Raw genomic sequence first — 14,718 nt, forward strand, 5'->3', positions numbered from 1 at the left:
GAGCTCATGTAAATTGTGTTTATATATTTATACATATATATTCTGTGAGTTACAGCTGGCTTTTCATCTCTATAGATGGTAAATTGTAGCACTGCCAGAAAGGAAATAAAGGGAATTCACAGAAGCGGAACAGACTCTGAAGCTTGGGAAAGAATGTCATTAATGAAATACATACACTTTAAAGGCAGCATTATATAAAACATAAAATAGCCTACATTACGAATTTATTAGCTTTGAATAAACTCAGACCTTTGCTACAGAGCTACATGCCCAGATGTAGCATTAGATAGATGCAGCCTGGAGGAGAAGATTTCTTCTTTGCTAAATAATCATATTCTACATAGGATTTTATATCTCACCTCCTGGATTTTTTCCCCTAAATTGTAGTTTTCTTTATCATTTGATATTATCAGTATTAAGTGGATATGTTTTTAAGCTTTAGCTTACTCTTATAATGAAAAATGAAACTGTAGTTAAACTTTTGTGGCATTTTTATGTGACCCGCAGGCTCTGTCTTGTTAGGGGGTTGTATCTAAATCACCAGGCTTTAAAATATTTATTCTGTATGATTTCAGCTATACCTGTGAATGACTGACATGTCTTAAGTGAAAGATCTCTTGTCCCCAGTGGTGGTTAAAGTCAGAGCTGTCTTTTCTGAATTATTTTATTTCACGAGCTTTTAATCAAACCCCAAGGACATGTCAAGCTCTCACATACACTCTCTTTCAAGTATATTCTTAAACAAACCATGCCATGGAGGAGATGCTGTCATTTCTTCTGTTGTTCCATTCCAAGCACATATTTGTCATGGTAGGGTAAACTTAAAATAAATTTAATATCATAGTAAAGTGTGGTTTGGTGAGGTGTGGCCCTCTTTCAAATGCTGAAAAACATTGTGATTATAAAACAGCAGCTTGAGCAGCACAGAATGTGCTGGCAGTAAATCAAGCAATGCCATTACTCTCTAAATAAATATTTAGTTTGTTAGTCTAGTGGAGTTTGTTCCCCTCTCTTGAAGTTATCTTTATGATTTCTGTGAATGTGAATTAATTTGAAGACCATTGTGAGATTTGTTTTACTGTATACTTTGCCACTTTATTGAATTTTCTATGCCTGAAGCATCAATTAGTATATTTATAGCCAAGCTTTTCAACAGTTTTAATTTTTTTCAGTTATTGTTCTCCTGGATCCCAACCAGAAAGTGTTCTTGTGCTTCTTATACAACAAAAAATCTGAATGCCCCAAGGGTTCACATGTTTCTGGAGGGGGCCTAACAGCTATTCTGTCCTGCTTTTACTGCTCAGGATAAGATAAGCCTGGCAGGCTATGCTACAAAACTGTAATGATGGCTACTGCGGTGGTTGTTATTTTTGTATTTTTATAGCTCCATAGGCAAATGAATACATTTTTAAAATTAGGCAGGGACTTAGTATCTGGGTCTCATTTAGAACACCAGGCTCTAAAACTGCCTTCTGTAAAACTTTAGTAATGTCTTTGGCTGTGTACTGAATGACTGACTTACATGTTTCTTTGTGCTAAAAGGAGCAGTGCTGCTTGGAGAGCTTGCAATTTCCAAGATATTTTTGAAATGGTCACAGAGAAGCCCAGTATTTGTGTTTAAAATTATTTATTGATGGAGGAGTAAGTGAAAGAGTGATATTTGGACCAAGAGTTGTTTTTAGGAAGAAAAAGCCTGGTTTCCCCTCAAGCTCTTTTCTGAATTTCAGGAGAAAAAAAAAACCACCCTTACAAACCTCAAAACATTTCTAAGGATCAAGTGCCAGTGTCGAGCATCAGTTGCTTCCCATCTGTGGAAATCCACAAGTATGTCATTACCTGTATGTCAGGACTTTTGCTTTGAAGCTGACAGTGTAGACTGACTCTGCTTTGGTTTGAGCTCTATGTAAGTTGAAATTAATTGGCAGTACTCATGACAGCCTTCATCTACACCTATTTCATCTGCCTTTGTACTTAATAAAGCAATAACATCTGTCTTTTTCTCCACTAGGGTGAGGGAAGGTGGACATACCTTGGCATTGGAAAAGATCTTTATAACATAGACAAGACAGAAATACTGGGGAGCCTGATGCAGACACTTACACTGATGACTATGCCCCGATTTGCCAAAAGGCAAAGGTTATTAACCATGCCTCATCAGCCACGCTTGGTCTGCACTGGCTCTAGCACAGCCTCTTCTGTGCCTCAGTGCTGCATTCTCCTGGCTTCTGATTTCTGGGAGGTCACAGTGGGCACATGGCACATGGGTATCTTGTTCTTGCAGATTTTGTTGGCACAGTCTTTATGCCATGCAAAGAAACTGCCTCTGCTTTCCATCTTGAGCAGCTCTGCAGGTAGACTGTCATGTGCACATTGTGCCTCGAGCTAATCAAGTCTTGAAAGGAAACTATAGACTAGGTAATCTGACTATGGAGTACAGCTTTGTTAGTGCTTGCAGCTACATGGATTAAGTCATGAGTGGAATTCAGAAACAAAAATGTTAATTAAGGGAAAGATTTTCTCCAACACTGACTAGGCTAGAGACTTGAACTTAGATTTTCCATTTTTATCTTCTCCTCATTTTGACCAGAAATTCCCTCTTCATCCTAAGAAACGCTTCTGATGGAATGCTCAGAGAAAAAAATTCAGCAAATTAATTTTATAGAAAAGAAAGTTTAATAAAATATTGTCTCACATTCTAGTCATAAACATCAGTCTAGTCTTTAAAACCCCCACAGCATCCTGCATCCCACAATTAATAAACAATATAAAATAAATTTACTATTCATCCAGACCACCATTATGAAAGGAGCTTTTGTAAATATACGGTCTTATAGCAGTTCCAAATGCCACCTTCTACATGGGCTTTAGATATATTTGCTGCATTAAGTAACAGCAATGTATGTAATTGAACACACTTATTGATAACTTGTTGCCTACTACAAAATAGCTATTGAATTCCAGTGGAGTAGTGTGACTGAGGTCATGGTACATAAATTTGATTGTAACCCCAAATTAAATTTACATATGCTTGCTGTACAGTAATAACGAAGTAAGAAAATGAAACACCTCTCCAGTATGGCTATGAGAACTTAAGACAATTTCAACTCTGTTTAGTTGAAAGGTCAGTTTAGTTACCTGTGGAAGTTACTGCTTATCCACTGAAATAACTGTATTAATGCCATTTACTGTCTATAAGAATCTGGGCCTATAATCTTTCAAAATGCAAAGTGAGTGTATCAGAAAAAAGTGCTACTCTGTGATGTGTCTGGGACTTTTTTGTACTGTATGTCTGAGTAAAAATTACTAATGCAAGAATGTCTTGTTTTCAGAAATAAGCAATTTACTCATATTCTGACTTGTTTTATTTTGTTGGTTATTTTGTTGCTGCTTGCCCAATACTGCAACACATAACCTCTGACTCTCTAAAAAAATTGCTTTTCTATTTTTCTTTTATGGAAGTATTTATGTTTAGAGCCTTTGCAATCTCAGGAGAAATGAAATTTCTTCCACTACCTTTTGTCTTGAAGCTTGAATTGTTTAGCATTATGCCTTAGTTGCATTTGAGTTGTATTGCTATGTAATGGCTGCACTCTGTCACGCATTCATGGGGCAAAGAGCATATTGTAGCAGCATAAAAAAACAATGCTATGAATGTAATACTGCAATGGGAAGATTTTCAGGTTTTGTAGAAGAAAGCATTTTTTGGACCTGAGGCTTAATCAGGTAAATTCTGATGTATTACTAGTAATCAGTGAACTATGTCTCTAGATGAGAACTACTCACATCAGCATTTCTTAACATCTACGTGTACCTCACTGAAATCTTGTGCTAATTATTTTATTTTTAACATGATTTGACTAACGGATTGCATACCTGTTGAAGTCAAACATGAAGAACATTGTAAAAGCTGCCTAAGAGAGAATATGTAAACTCACTCCATCTGCTAGTAAAATTAGATTATTAATGGTTTTATTTCTTATTTTTTCCACAGGATTTGAGGTTCCAATTAAAACTGTGTTTGGGCCATTGCTTTGCCTGCCAGTACTTAATCTTTCCTGAAAGCCTCATCACTTATCTAAAACAAAAGAAGAACGAGGTAAGGAGAGAAAGTAATGAAATGCAGCATAACGCATCTGTCAAAGGAACAGAAAGTAGCTTTAAAAAAATCTAGGATCAATGACATTAAAAAATTATTTGTTGCGCAGTAAATGTGTTCACGTTAGGCATCCTAATTCTAAGCAATCTGTAGCTAACAATGTGTTCTTGCCTACACTGGGATTTGGTTGTTTATGTTTAAGAGATTTACTGTTGATGTAGCCACAGGATACAAATGACTGATAGGAATAGGAGCTCTGGGATTGCTAAATGCACCTCTCTCTCCTCTAGGGTCCTTTGGAAGATTGTTTGACATCTTGGTGCTGAACTTATGAATATAATTAACATTTCTGGAGTTATTTAAAATTCAGTTTTGGGTCAGTCTAGATTGATGTTCTCCAAATATGCATCATGAAATATTGGGTACTGTATTAAAAGACTGAACCTTTTTCTGCACTCAGAGCTATGCTATCCTTTGTTGTTGATAATACATCTTTCTAAAATACTTGGAGCTGACTTTTGCTATGTCACTTAGGATTGCAATAATATACAACAAAGCAGGCATAACTAGAGGTGACAGAGAAGAGTAATACAGTGATTTAGCCTTTATGGGATAACGATGTAAGGTAGACATGGCCTGAAAAATATGACACTGTTTTGAATAGGAAAAGTATAGCCTGCAGTGGCCACCTCTGTAGTCACTGCTGACATTCACCAAGAGAGAATATTGGGAACTCGGTTCTTAGTTTTCTCATTCACTCATTTTTTTCTGCATTTTCAGATCTCTGCCAAGGGTTGGGTTCGAACTAATATTAGCTGGTGCAGACCAGGGTCAGTGGGTTCTTTTACTCAACCCCTGTATGAAAACCAGCAGGCTAGAAAGCTTGTTGTTTTCTTGCTTTCTCAACATAAACCAACATGTATTTGGTTTGAAATTGTTAAGCATGCATGCCTTCTGGAATCTCTCTCAACAATGCTATTTATAATTTTTGCATTTCTAGCTGTATGCAGGGTATTATTAAGTAACTGAGGCAAAAATGTTGAATGTGACATCAACAGAACATGGATAGCTGTTGGCCATGTAGAAAATAGCTGGTGGTAGTTAGCAATAAGTAAAACTGGGTTTAGTAGGTGTGGTTTTAAAGCACGTGTGTTGTCAAGGGAGTGTTGTACCTTCAAATCCAGAATTGATGATATGTGTAACTGACTGGTATGAGCATTCTAAAAATAATTGCTATCAGAAACTACTCTTACGTATGTAAATTGTTATATATGCTATGAAACTCCTTGAGGCTTTCCAGATAACTTCATGATTTCTGAATCATGTTTTACAGTAACTGTGTCTTACATCACAGTTGTCATATTGCCCATGTAGGGCATCGTTTCTTCTGAAAGTTGGGGACATGCGCAGGAAAACGTTTTGACTAACATTTGATCTTACAGTATTTGACTGAGTAATCCATTTGTTGAACAGCTACAGTACAGAGCTCATTGTATTGGTCTCTGAGACTGGAAAAGATGAGGAAACAAAATTCATTTGTATAATGTAATAAAAATGACTTCTTAGTGTTTCTGAAAGAAGCAAGATGAGGTGCTTGGAGTTAGCTTTGTCCTAACAGGGTCCATCTTCAAAGAAATTTAATTAAATTAGCTACTCTTAACAGTATTTGAAAAAAGCACACTTGATTTGTCTGTAGCTCTTCAGCTTTCAGTGTCTGATAATTACATTTCCAGGTATTCTTTCAATAGATAGGTATCTCAAATGTAATGTGTTAAAAATTCTCCGATACCTTCTTGTTTAAAAAATTAACTTTTTCACCTTCAAAACCTTTAGTTATTAACGTGAGGTACGTTAAAAACTTAAACCATATAATCCTAGAAATTGTTAGCTTCTTATAAGCATTATTATCTTGTGGTGAGTGTGGATGACATTAAAAAAAATCTCACACTGATTTGGTGTCTAAAACAAGTACTCTGTTAACTCTGAATGCAGTTTGGTCGGTACTGATACTGAAAACAGTCAAAATTTTGTTGTGGTTTCTAACAAAAAGAAGGCTTATATGATTATAATAATGTATATGGATGATTGAGATGTCTTTGTGTCTGTATCCCCCAGTATTTTTTAACCTGTTTACTGATATCAGGGATTCTTTTAGCCTAACAACTGACATTAACAGGAAGATAGAGTTTTTAAAAGAAAATTATGTTCCCAACATTCTGGGAAAAAAGGATTTTTATAATGCCCTAAGGGAAGGTAAATTTGCAAGCTTCTCTAAGAGATTGTACAACAGAAAGAGACATAATTAATGTGCCAAGTTTGGAGAGATGTTTCAGTCAGGACCTGCACCTTTTAAACATGGGAGGACCCACAAAGAAAATACATAAGTGCAGGGAACTGACCTAGGGTCCTGCTTAGGAAATCAGACTGCCTTCCTCCTTGTGTGTTCTTAATGTCTCCCTCTTCGTCACAGCACATATATCCTGTTTCTTTGTAAGATGCTGATATATGATCTCAAAACCAGGGGCTCAGTCTTGCATTAGTAGGAACATTTAGTTTCAGGTTATAGCTTTTGTGTTAAAAAAAAAACCAACAAAACATTATCGTACTTGTGGTTGGCAGGCATTGTGCTTTATAGTTTATTACGTTTGCAGTTTCAACTGTAAACACAGGAAAACATCTGTTTTGCTTATGGGACAGCTTATTGTTGTTATTGAGCAGTAAAGAAACCTTATGCTTTGGATGAAAGAATTTGATTTACCTGTGTTATTAAGTGTACTAGATATGTGATCAGACATTACTCTCATAAGCCACGTCATATGTTGCTATTTTATAAATCCATGTTAGCTTGTACAATCGGGGAAAGGTTCTTCAGTAAAGTCCTTAAGCAGATGCAATATGTGTCAACACATGGCTCCTAGCCATTGAGAAGTCTTGATAGTATTACAGGCCTTCAAGATGAAATGTGGTTTCCTGGATAATTTGTATAATGCATCTTTGGGGTATTCATATTTTCAAGATGTATTTGGATTTACAAGCTCTGAAAGATAAAGCATGCTTTGCAGTTTCTATTTTAGATATAGTACCATTTAAAATGCCAGAGGCTTCTCTTCCATACAGTGGATGGTTTGCTCTGAGGATCTTACGCATTCATTTCTATTGGCTCTCATATCACAGAGTCTATATTAATATTGCCTTAGTGAAATAGGAGTCTGACTGCTGGGAATTGCCAGGCAATCAATGAAAAATACTTTGCAACAATATTGTCCTTTTCACTTTAGTTAAAGGTTGTGAAAGCTATTTACAAACATTAGTAACGCATTATGGTAAGCTGCTAAAGCTTGATCTCTGTGAGTATTCAGTCCTAGATACTCTTGAACTGACAGAAAAATGGGTAATAGCTATGTTTCATTTCAAGAGATGATTAGAGGTTGCAGCTTCCCAGCTCTGGACTTTACTTCTGGAGGCTAGCTGTGGTTCTTCACTCCAGGCTCTGGTCCACCCTGAGCTTTTTATTAACTTGATCTAAATTTTGAAAGAATCTGAAGAATCCTGTCCAGGTTTGATGGGCACTGGAACGGGTTCTCCTATGTTGGAGATATTCAAGGCCCGCCTGGACAAGTTCCTGTGTGATGTGTTCTAGGTTGCCCTGCTCTTGCAGGGGGGTTGGACTAGATGATCTTTTGAGGTCCCTTCCAACCCTTGGGATTCTGTGTGGGATTCTGTGTGTGAGTTGGAGCAACCTGATCTAGTGGAAGCTATCCCTGCCCATGACAGGAGGTTTGGAATGAGGTGATATTAAGGTCCTTTCCAACCCAAACCATTCTGTGATTCTATGTTTCTAATCAAAAGGAAACAAAGACATTAACTGAGGAGGAAAAAAAGGTTCATTGAACCTCCTGAGAATGAAATCAGCTTTCTAATAGCAGCCTTTACCTTGGCTAGGTATAGAAACTTTCTTAGGTAAAATTATCATGGTCAGCATTCAATCAGTTTTACACTGTTGAAACTGGAACTGTGAATTACAAATAAGGAAGAATAGCCAGGTACTGAAAGGTCAAACAGCAAAGCCTGAGCTGTGTTTGACAGGTTTTTTCTTTTCCTTCCCCTCCTCCCCCCCCCAGTGTTTGTTTACATCTACAGTGTGTTCTGTATATAAATATAAACCTTTTATTCTTTATTAAGAACTCCTAGGCAAGATAGCTTAATGTAGGGTCAGAACTACACGCTGTCAGAAAGTGCCTGGCAAATTATTGTGCTTGTGTCTTGTCAGCTTGTCTCACTGGAATCTCATTCCAACTTTCACAGGATAAAAATACATTAGAAGTATATTTTGTAGTGATTCCAAGATAAGTTTACAGAGTCAGTATAAGTTACAGAGATAGCAAGGTAGACAATACTTTGCAATACCTAGTATTGTACAATAGTCTACTTTATTCATTTGTGCAACAGAATAACTCGTTGTGCAACAAAAACTCCTTTTGATATCAATAGAAATCCATGATGCAAAGGTGACATTGTTCACATTGTCGGGTACTATAAATCACATGCATATGTATCATTTGAATTGTGTTCTCACACACTCTGTTTCTACTTATAACATTAAACCACCGCTTTTAAATATAGAATTAAAGCATTTCTTAGAGATAAGTTGAACTATCAAGCAGTGAAATATCATTACCCTTTTAATTGTATACGTAAAATAAAAAATGCAAGTTGCCATAGAATTCCAGCAATGCAATTTCTCAGTAATTCACTATGGAGACAGTTTCTTGCGATATTCCAGAGTTCTGTCCTTTAAGATAAATGTATTTTTATGCAATTCAATTTATTTCACAATCTTTAAAGTCTCATTTTACAAATCACTGATATATTAGCTTAATCGTCGGTCTGACTGTAGTCTAGTGAATGCACATATATGGTAGAGATATTTCTTACTTCTTCCAGCATCTTCTATAAACCAGCAAATCAGTAACCAAAAAGATAAAATGACTTATTCAAAATATGCTGACTAAAGACCAGAGATACTTACAGTATTAATATATTTTGTGTTTGTGCCTTCAGGCCATAATTTTACAGATAAAACATATTTTGGAGTACATAAAGCTGATCATCATATATTATATCTATTATGATAGTAATATGTGCTTTTACTATTATTAGGATTGTGTGAGTACATCCTGTGATGTACTTTGCTAGCATCAAAATGGCAATAAATGGTTAAATATATATCTTCTGCCTGACACATTTCACTTACACTTCCACAAAGATGATCATATCCTGTGCAGTGTATCTGTTGACTGTTCATGCTTTCCAGCACAGGGAAGCCTGTGACAACAAGCAGTTCCTAGGCTATTTGAACATTGTTGGGGTTGAATGCTTTGCTGCCTTGCTTAGAAGGAAATCAGCACTGAATTGTCCTTTTTAGGCTGTCAGCGAACAGCAGGGCAAGAAATACCAAGATGCTAGGGGAACACAAATCACTTTAGGCACAAGGTCTCAAAGGTGCTTCTTACCCTGGTGAAATCCTACCCCAGGCTTGCAGCAAGTTGGTAGCTTCAAGATCTTTTGCTCCGGCTGCCAAGAGTGCTTGTGCACGTGTCTGAGCCTCACTGTGTTCTAGAGTTGGGGCAATGAGGCAGAGGAGCACAGTGTTCATTCTGTTCCTTGACAGCATGTGATCACTGAAAGACTGCTGGCCATGCTCTGCTTCATTTAAGACTACACATCGCAGTGCCTTTTAGTGATGATTTTATTAACAGCTAAAGAGAAACCCAGACACATATCAGAATTAGTATTCTGATAATCTCTCTTTGGTTGCCACAATCTCTGCTGCAACATTTTCTTCCCTCTGTTCCCAGAAAAATTATTTGGAGATTTTCTTGGATGCTAATTTTTATATCACTTTCAGGTTGCTTATTGTACTAAAGTCCCACCTCCAGATATTTAGATAAAACTCTGTGTAAGTAGACTGATCTCATCCTAATCTCTGGTAGACATTCTTCCAAATCTTAAAACTATGGTTACAGTCACATTGGTATACATATGTATACTTGGGTTGGGTTTTTTTAACTGAAGTACCTCAGTACTTGGATGAAAAGAATAGGTGCTGCAGGTCAGGACTTAATGTAGGTAATGAAGAGTGGTAACATAACACTGTCTTAATGGTACCTGCTTTGTGTACCTGCTAAATTCATCAGAAAAATAAAAAAAATCTGAAAATGTGTCAAGTAAGAAAAAAAACTTGTATGAAAACAAACTAAATCTGCATGTGTAAGCTTTTAATTTAATTACTGTAGACTTATTTTGTATCCGAAATACAGCAGGCAAAAGAGAAAGAAATAGCATTTGCTGGAATAAAAATAGATTGTTCCAATGGGTGGAAAGCTGGCCCCTGTATTTTCTATTCCTTCATTTAGGGAGATTTTACACTTTGTTTTCAACATAAAAAACATATCACTATAGAAATACTGGATGAATCAAAACTGTTTTAGCAGGGTGGCTTGTTTCTTATAGTGTCAGGAAGTTCAGGGCCAGCAACTTGGGGAAATCTGGATTTGTCCAGCGATTACTCTCCCGACTTCTTCAGAAACTGTTTTGAGAAATTTGATGTCTCACATCTTCGGTATAGGAAGACTCTTTCTTTCAGCTGCACAGGTACAGACCTACCAGAGTCACCCAGTTTCCATCAGTGGGGTGTACAACATTTGTGGTTTCTGCACAACATTTGTCCAGTGGATCTCTGCATATGCGCAGGCTGGCTGTATGAGTAGGAATGGAGAATTTCAAACTTGTCTCAGTGCCTTCTACCAAAGCTCAAGCAGCAGCACCCAAACACCAGCATTTTGGACACTTAGCCATAGCTTTGCTCACTGCTCTGCCCTCCCCAGAGTGACCCTAGACAGGTCATGTCTGCAATCATTGCTTACTTGGAACACTATAGGATTCTCTTCAAGAAATTTGATGACAGAACTTCTGGGAGCCATCAGCTGTTAGACAGCAGAATTGTGCTTCTAGGAAAAAAGGGTTTCCTGCCAGTAAAAATTGTTAGAGTACTTAACATACGCCTTCATATTTTGCCTGCCTTTCCCCCTCTCAGTCTCTTTAAAATTACATAATCACTATCCAGAAGTGAGGGACGGGTGTAGAAGGGCGTGTGTGTATGTCCTGTTAGAAAGTGGGGTGCAAAGAACAACTTCATAACAAAGAGCAGATAAACAGCTATCCTGCTATGGTACCTGCAGTGCCTCAGGTATATAGCAAGCTTGATGACACTGCATTGAAGCAGGGGCATTCAAATTCATATACAAATAGCTATACCCAGTAATACTGCATGGACATTTTAAAAGCCATTTGGAAATGGAAGTACAGAGATCAGGGGAAAAGATTGAATTATAATTCAATGATCCCATATTTATAAATTATTTATTATCCGTAACACTTTAAAATAGGATTTATTTGCTTTAATTATTCATTGAAAATTCACAGTAGGTATTTATTAATAATACAGTGTCATTAATATGGATTTTGTCCAATTCCTATTTCTCTTCTGTTAAGCTTACTGGTCTGTTTTAATGCAGCAGCTAGAAACACTGTTTTAAACAACAGTGAAAGGAAGCCTATTACCTTGTTTTCAAAATAAAATATAGGGATATCTGTGGAATACAAAACTTCAGTTTTAGGTCAGGAATAACTACACAAGTAGCATTATGCATACGTTCCTATTTAGATGGACACTAAAAGTCACTGTGCAGAAAAATACTTAAAATTATTCATGCACTTAGATTTGAGTCTTGCCACTAAAATCAGTGGCAATTATTGGTATAATTATCCTATTAAGACACTTACTTTAGTATTCTGTTGATTCAGAGACAGAATATTCAAGCTCTCTGCAGCGGCAAAGCCTATCAGAAATGTACCATTTCCAGTCTGTTTACCAAATTCTTTAACAATACATCATTAACTTCATCTGTTTCTTGTATTCTAATATATAAATTAGCATTCTCCCTATAAGAATTGTATAGGTATTGCTTTACAAATGGCGCTTTTATAACAGTAACAACTAGTAGGGTGGCCTAATAATTTATCAGTCTGCATTCAGACTGTTTTCTTGTTTTCATCAAATAGGTTTCATAGGCTGCGATATTCTGACATTTGAGGGTTTGTCTAGATGATCTTTAAAGGTCCCTTCCAACACAAACCATTCTATGATTCTATGACACTTTATCTGAAACAGTATGCTGTAGAGCAACAAATCTTGATGCTTTCAGAAAAAAAAACAATATCTGGTTAGTGTTATTGCTAAAGAGGCTAGGATTGTAGCTCTTAAGAAAGCAGATCTGTTCATTGCCCTGAGAAGATTAGAAAAAAATATGCAGCAAATAAGTCATTCCGGCTGTGATGATTTCATTTAAGCACTCTAACAGGTAAAAAAATGATAAAAAATAGAAGCAATGGGATGGGTTGATTAAGTCCATATCCAGAACTGCACACTGTAACAGCACAGGTGATTTTTCCATTAGTCTGCTGCTGGTGATGCCAGACTTACTTGTAGCTATTACAGCTTCTGCTGTGCTTGTGTTTATGTGCACACTGCCCATCTGCTACATAACTTTTTGGAGAAAGTACATGGCACACTCTCATGAATACATTTTGAAGTGAGGGATTCAGTGCACTGAGTGCACAAAATAGTGTTCAAACACAAATGGGAGATGGACCAAGAATACTAATTCTCAGCAGTATTTGCTTTGGTTTGTGTTGGTGCTGCAATGGATAAGTGCAGGATAATCGGCACGAGAATGTATGGATTTGTTCTGATGTTTAGCGCTGTCGGTTTGAAACTGTTCTTTAGTTCTGTTAAAGGACCAAACCAATGGAACCACTGTTGGTGGTGTCTGCAGTCCATGGCTCTTGGGTATTTCCTGTTCTCTGTTCCAGTTCTCAGACTTCACCTGGTATAATGCCTCTTAACAGTATCAGGAGATTACCAATACTCCTGTGATATGAAGTGTTTTATGATTGTTTTTTAAACCAATGCGTTTTCTCTTGTAGTAAGATCAAGATGTTTGTCTAAATAAAAGTAAGAAGGTTTTTAAGGAATCATAGTAAATGATTCGTTTGGACACTGATTTGTTTCCTTCACTACTGTACGTTACTTGCGTGCAAATGTCTGGCATTAGACTAAGGCATGCATTATATCCCTATCTTGAAGCTTTGCCTTCTTTATGATTTAAAGGTTTTCCTGCCGTTTGTATTAACTGGATCAACATTATTCAAAGGTAGTTATGTGCGTGTGTACATTTCAGTGTTCAGGAGTCTATCAACACACAGTATTTAATTTATAGAATGACATGCAAACTTAACACACAAAAACAGTGTTTTCTGGTAAATCATCCTGCATCCTCCTTAGTTTCACATGCATTAAGTACAAACCATGAAAACAGCAGCATAGTTAATAGGGAAGAGTCTTCCAAAAACACATAACCATGTAATCCCTATCCTGCTACATCTGCACACTGTGAACTGAAGGGAGAAATTTATTTTAAGATAGTCATAGCAAAACTGGTACTGATTTTGTGGCATTTGTCTCCATTCTTTCCCTTACCAATTCTTAGCCAGTGGACAAGGACATACTATGTTGCTACTGTTTTGTGATTCATTCCTCATAAAACAATCTGTTCTTTTAGTGGCACTTGTTATTAATCAGGGTTTTCTCCCTCCATTAGAGTCGTTGTTGGCTCAATCACTTCAGTATATATAATCACTAACTTTTTCCATTACACTACTGAGTAGGTGCTCTTATATGTCTGTCAAAGGGATGCTGGTACATTTAGTGTGATGTTTAGCAATTTCAGTGAGAACACTAATGGCTGAAGTGTGATTGCTTTTTTCTTTTTTTCTTTTGAGTGAAAAAAATATTATATGTTCTCCTCAGAGAGAGAAAGCATGGAAAGTTCCAAACTCAATTTATTTTCGTATCATTAAAATGTTCAAAAGTACAAAGGAATGCTCTTGCAGAATCAATCATTTCATAATGTATCTGCAGAGACACTAGACTTGCGTATCCTAAAGAGAATGCTGAAAAGGCTGAAGTATCAATTTTGTACAATAGTGTGTATCTGCAGAGTACAGCACAAAACCTCTCACTCTTACAAATGAAATGGAGGACGGGGAGGAAGGGTAAGGGTGTGTGTAGATAAAACCTTTACTGACATGGTATTTTTTTCTGTGCATAAATGCTACAGTTTCTGCCTGGAAGAAACAGAAAGACAGGCAAGGGAGGTATAATAAATTATCAGTTAGGTATTGATATTTTAATGCAAGAAGGTGATTGTTTAGGTAGTACAGAATTTTTTTTTTTTTTTCTGAGCAATACTCTAAAAATGAATCAGTCTTTTCCTGCAAGTGATGTTTGTTCTCTAACACTTGGAGACCACTCTGACAGACTACTTAAAAATAAAGACAAAAGAAAGAAGTAAAAATAAAAATGAAAAGTCAATATGTGGCCACACAGCCCCTGTTTTCAAAATTGGGATTCTCATCAGGTTTCCTCTGAATTTTTCAATTACCTTTTTGTTGATTTCCACTGATGGCTGCTCTTTTCCTTTCCAGATTCCACGTTACCT

The 14,718-nt window shown here is 36.6% G+C and overlaps 1 protein-coding gene across 2 annotated transcripts in view; it reads left to right on the forward strand.

Moving 5' to 3' along the window:
* Positions 1 to 14,718, forward strand: part of TENM1 (teneurin transmembrane protein 1) — an 845,211-nt gene that overhangs the window by 350,944 nt on the left and 479,549 nt on the right. For both annotated transcript variants that reach the window (XM_062607456.1, XM_062607455.1), the window contains exon 4: positions 3,992 to 4,096. The gene's annotated coding sequence lies outside the window, so the exon portion shown is untranslated. The remainder of the gene's footprint in view (positions 1 to 3,991; positions 4,097 to 14,718) is intronic.

This window comes from Pezoporus occidentalis, unplaced genomic scaffold, assembly GCF_034315485.1.
Source record: "Pezoporus occidentalis ecotype Australia unplaced genomic scaffold, CSIRO_AGI_Poc_V1 ctg123, whole genome shotgun sequence".
In the NCBI taxonomy this organism is placed as follows: Eukaryota; Metazoa; Chordata; class Aves; order Psittaciformes; family Psittacidae; genus Pezoporus; species Pezoporus occidentalis.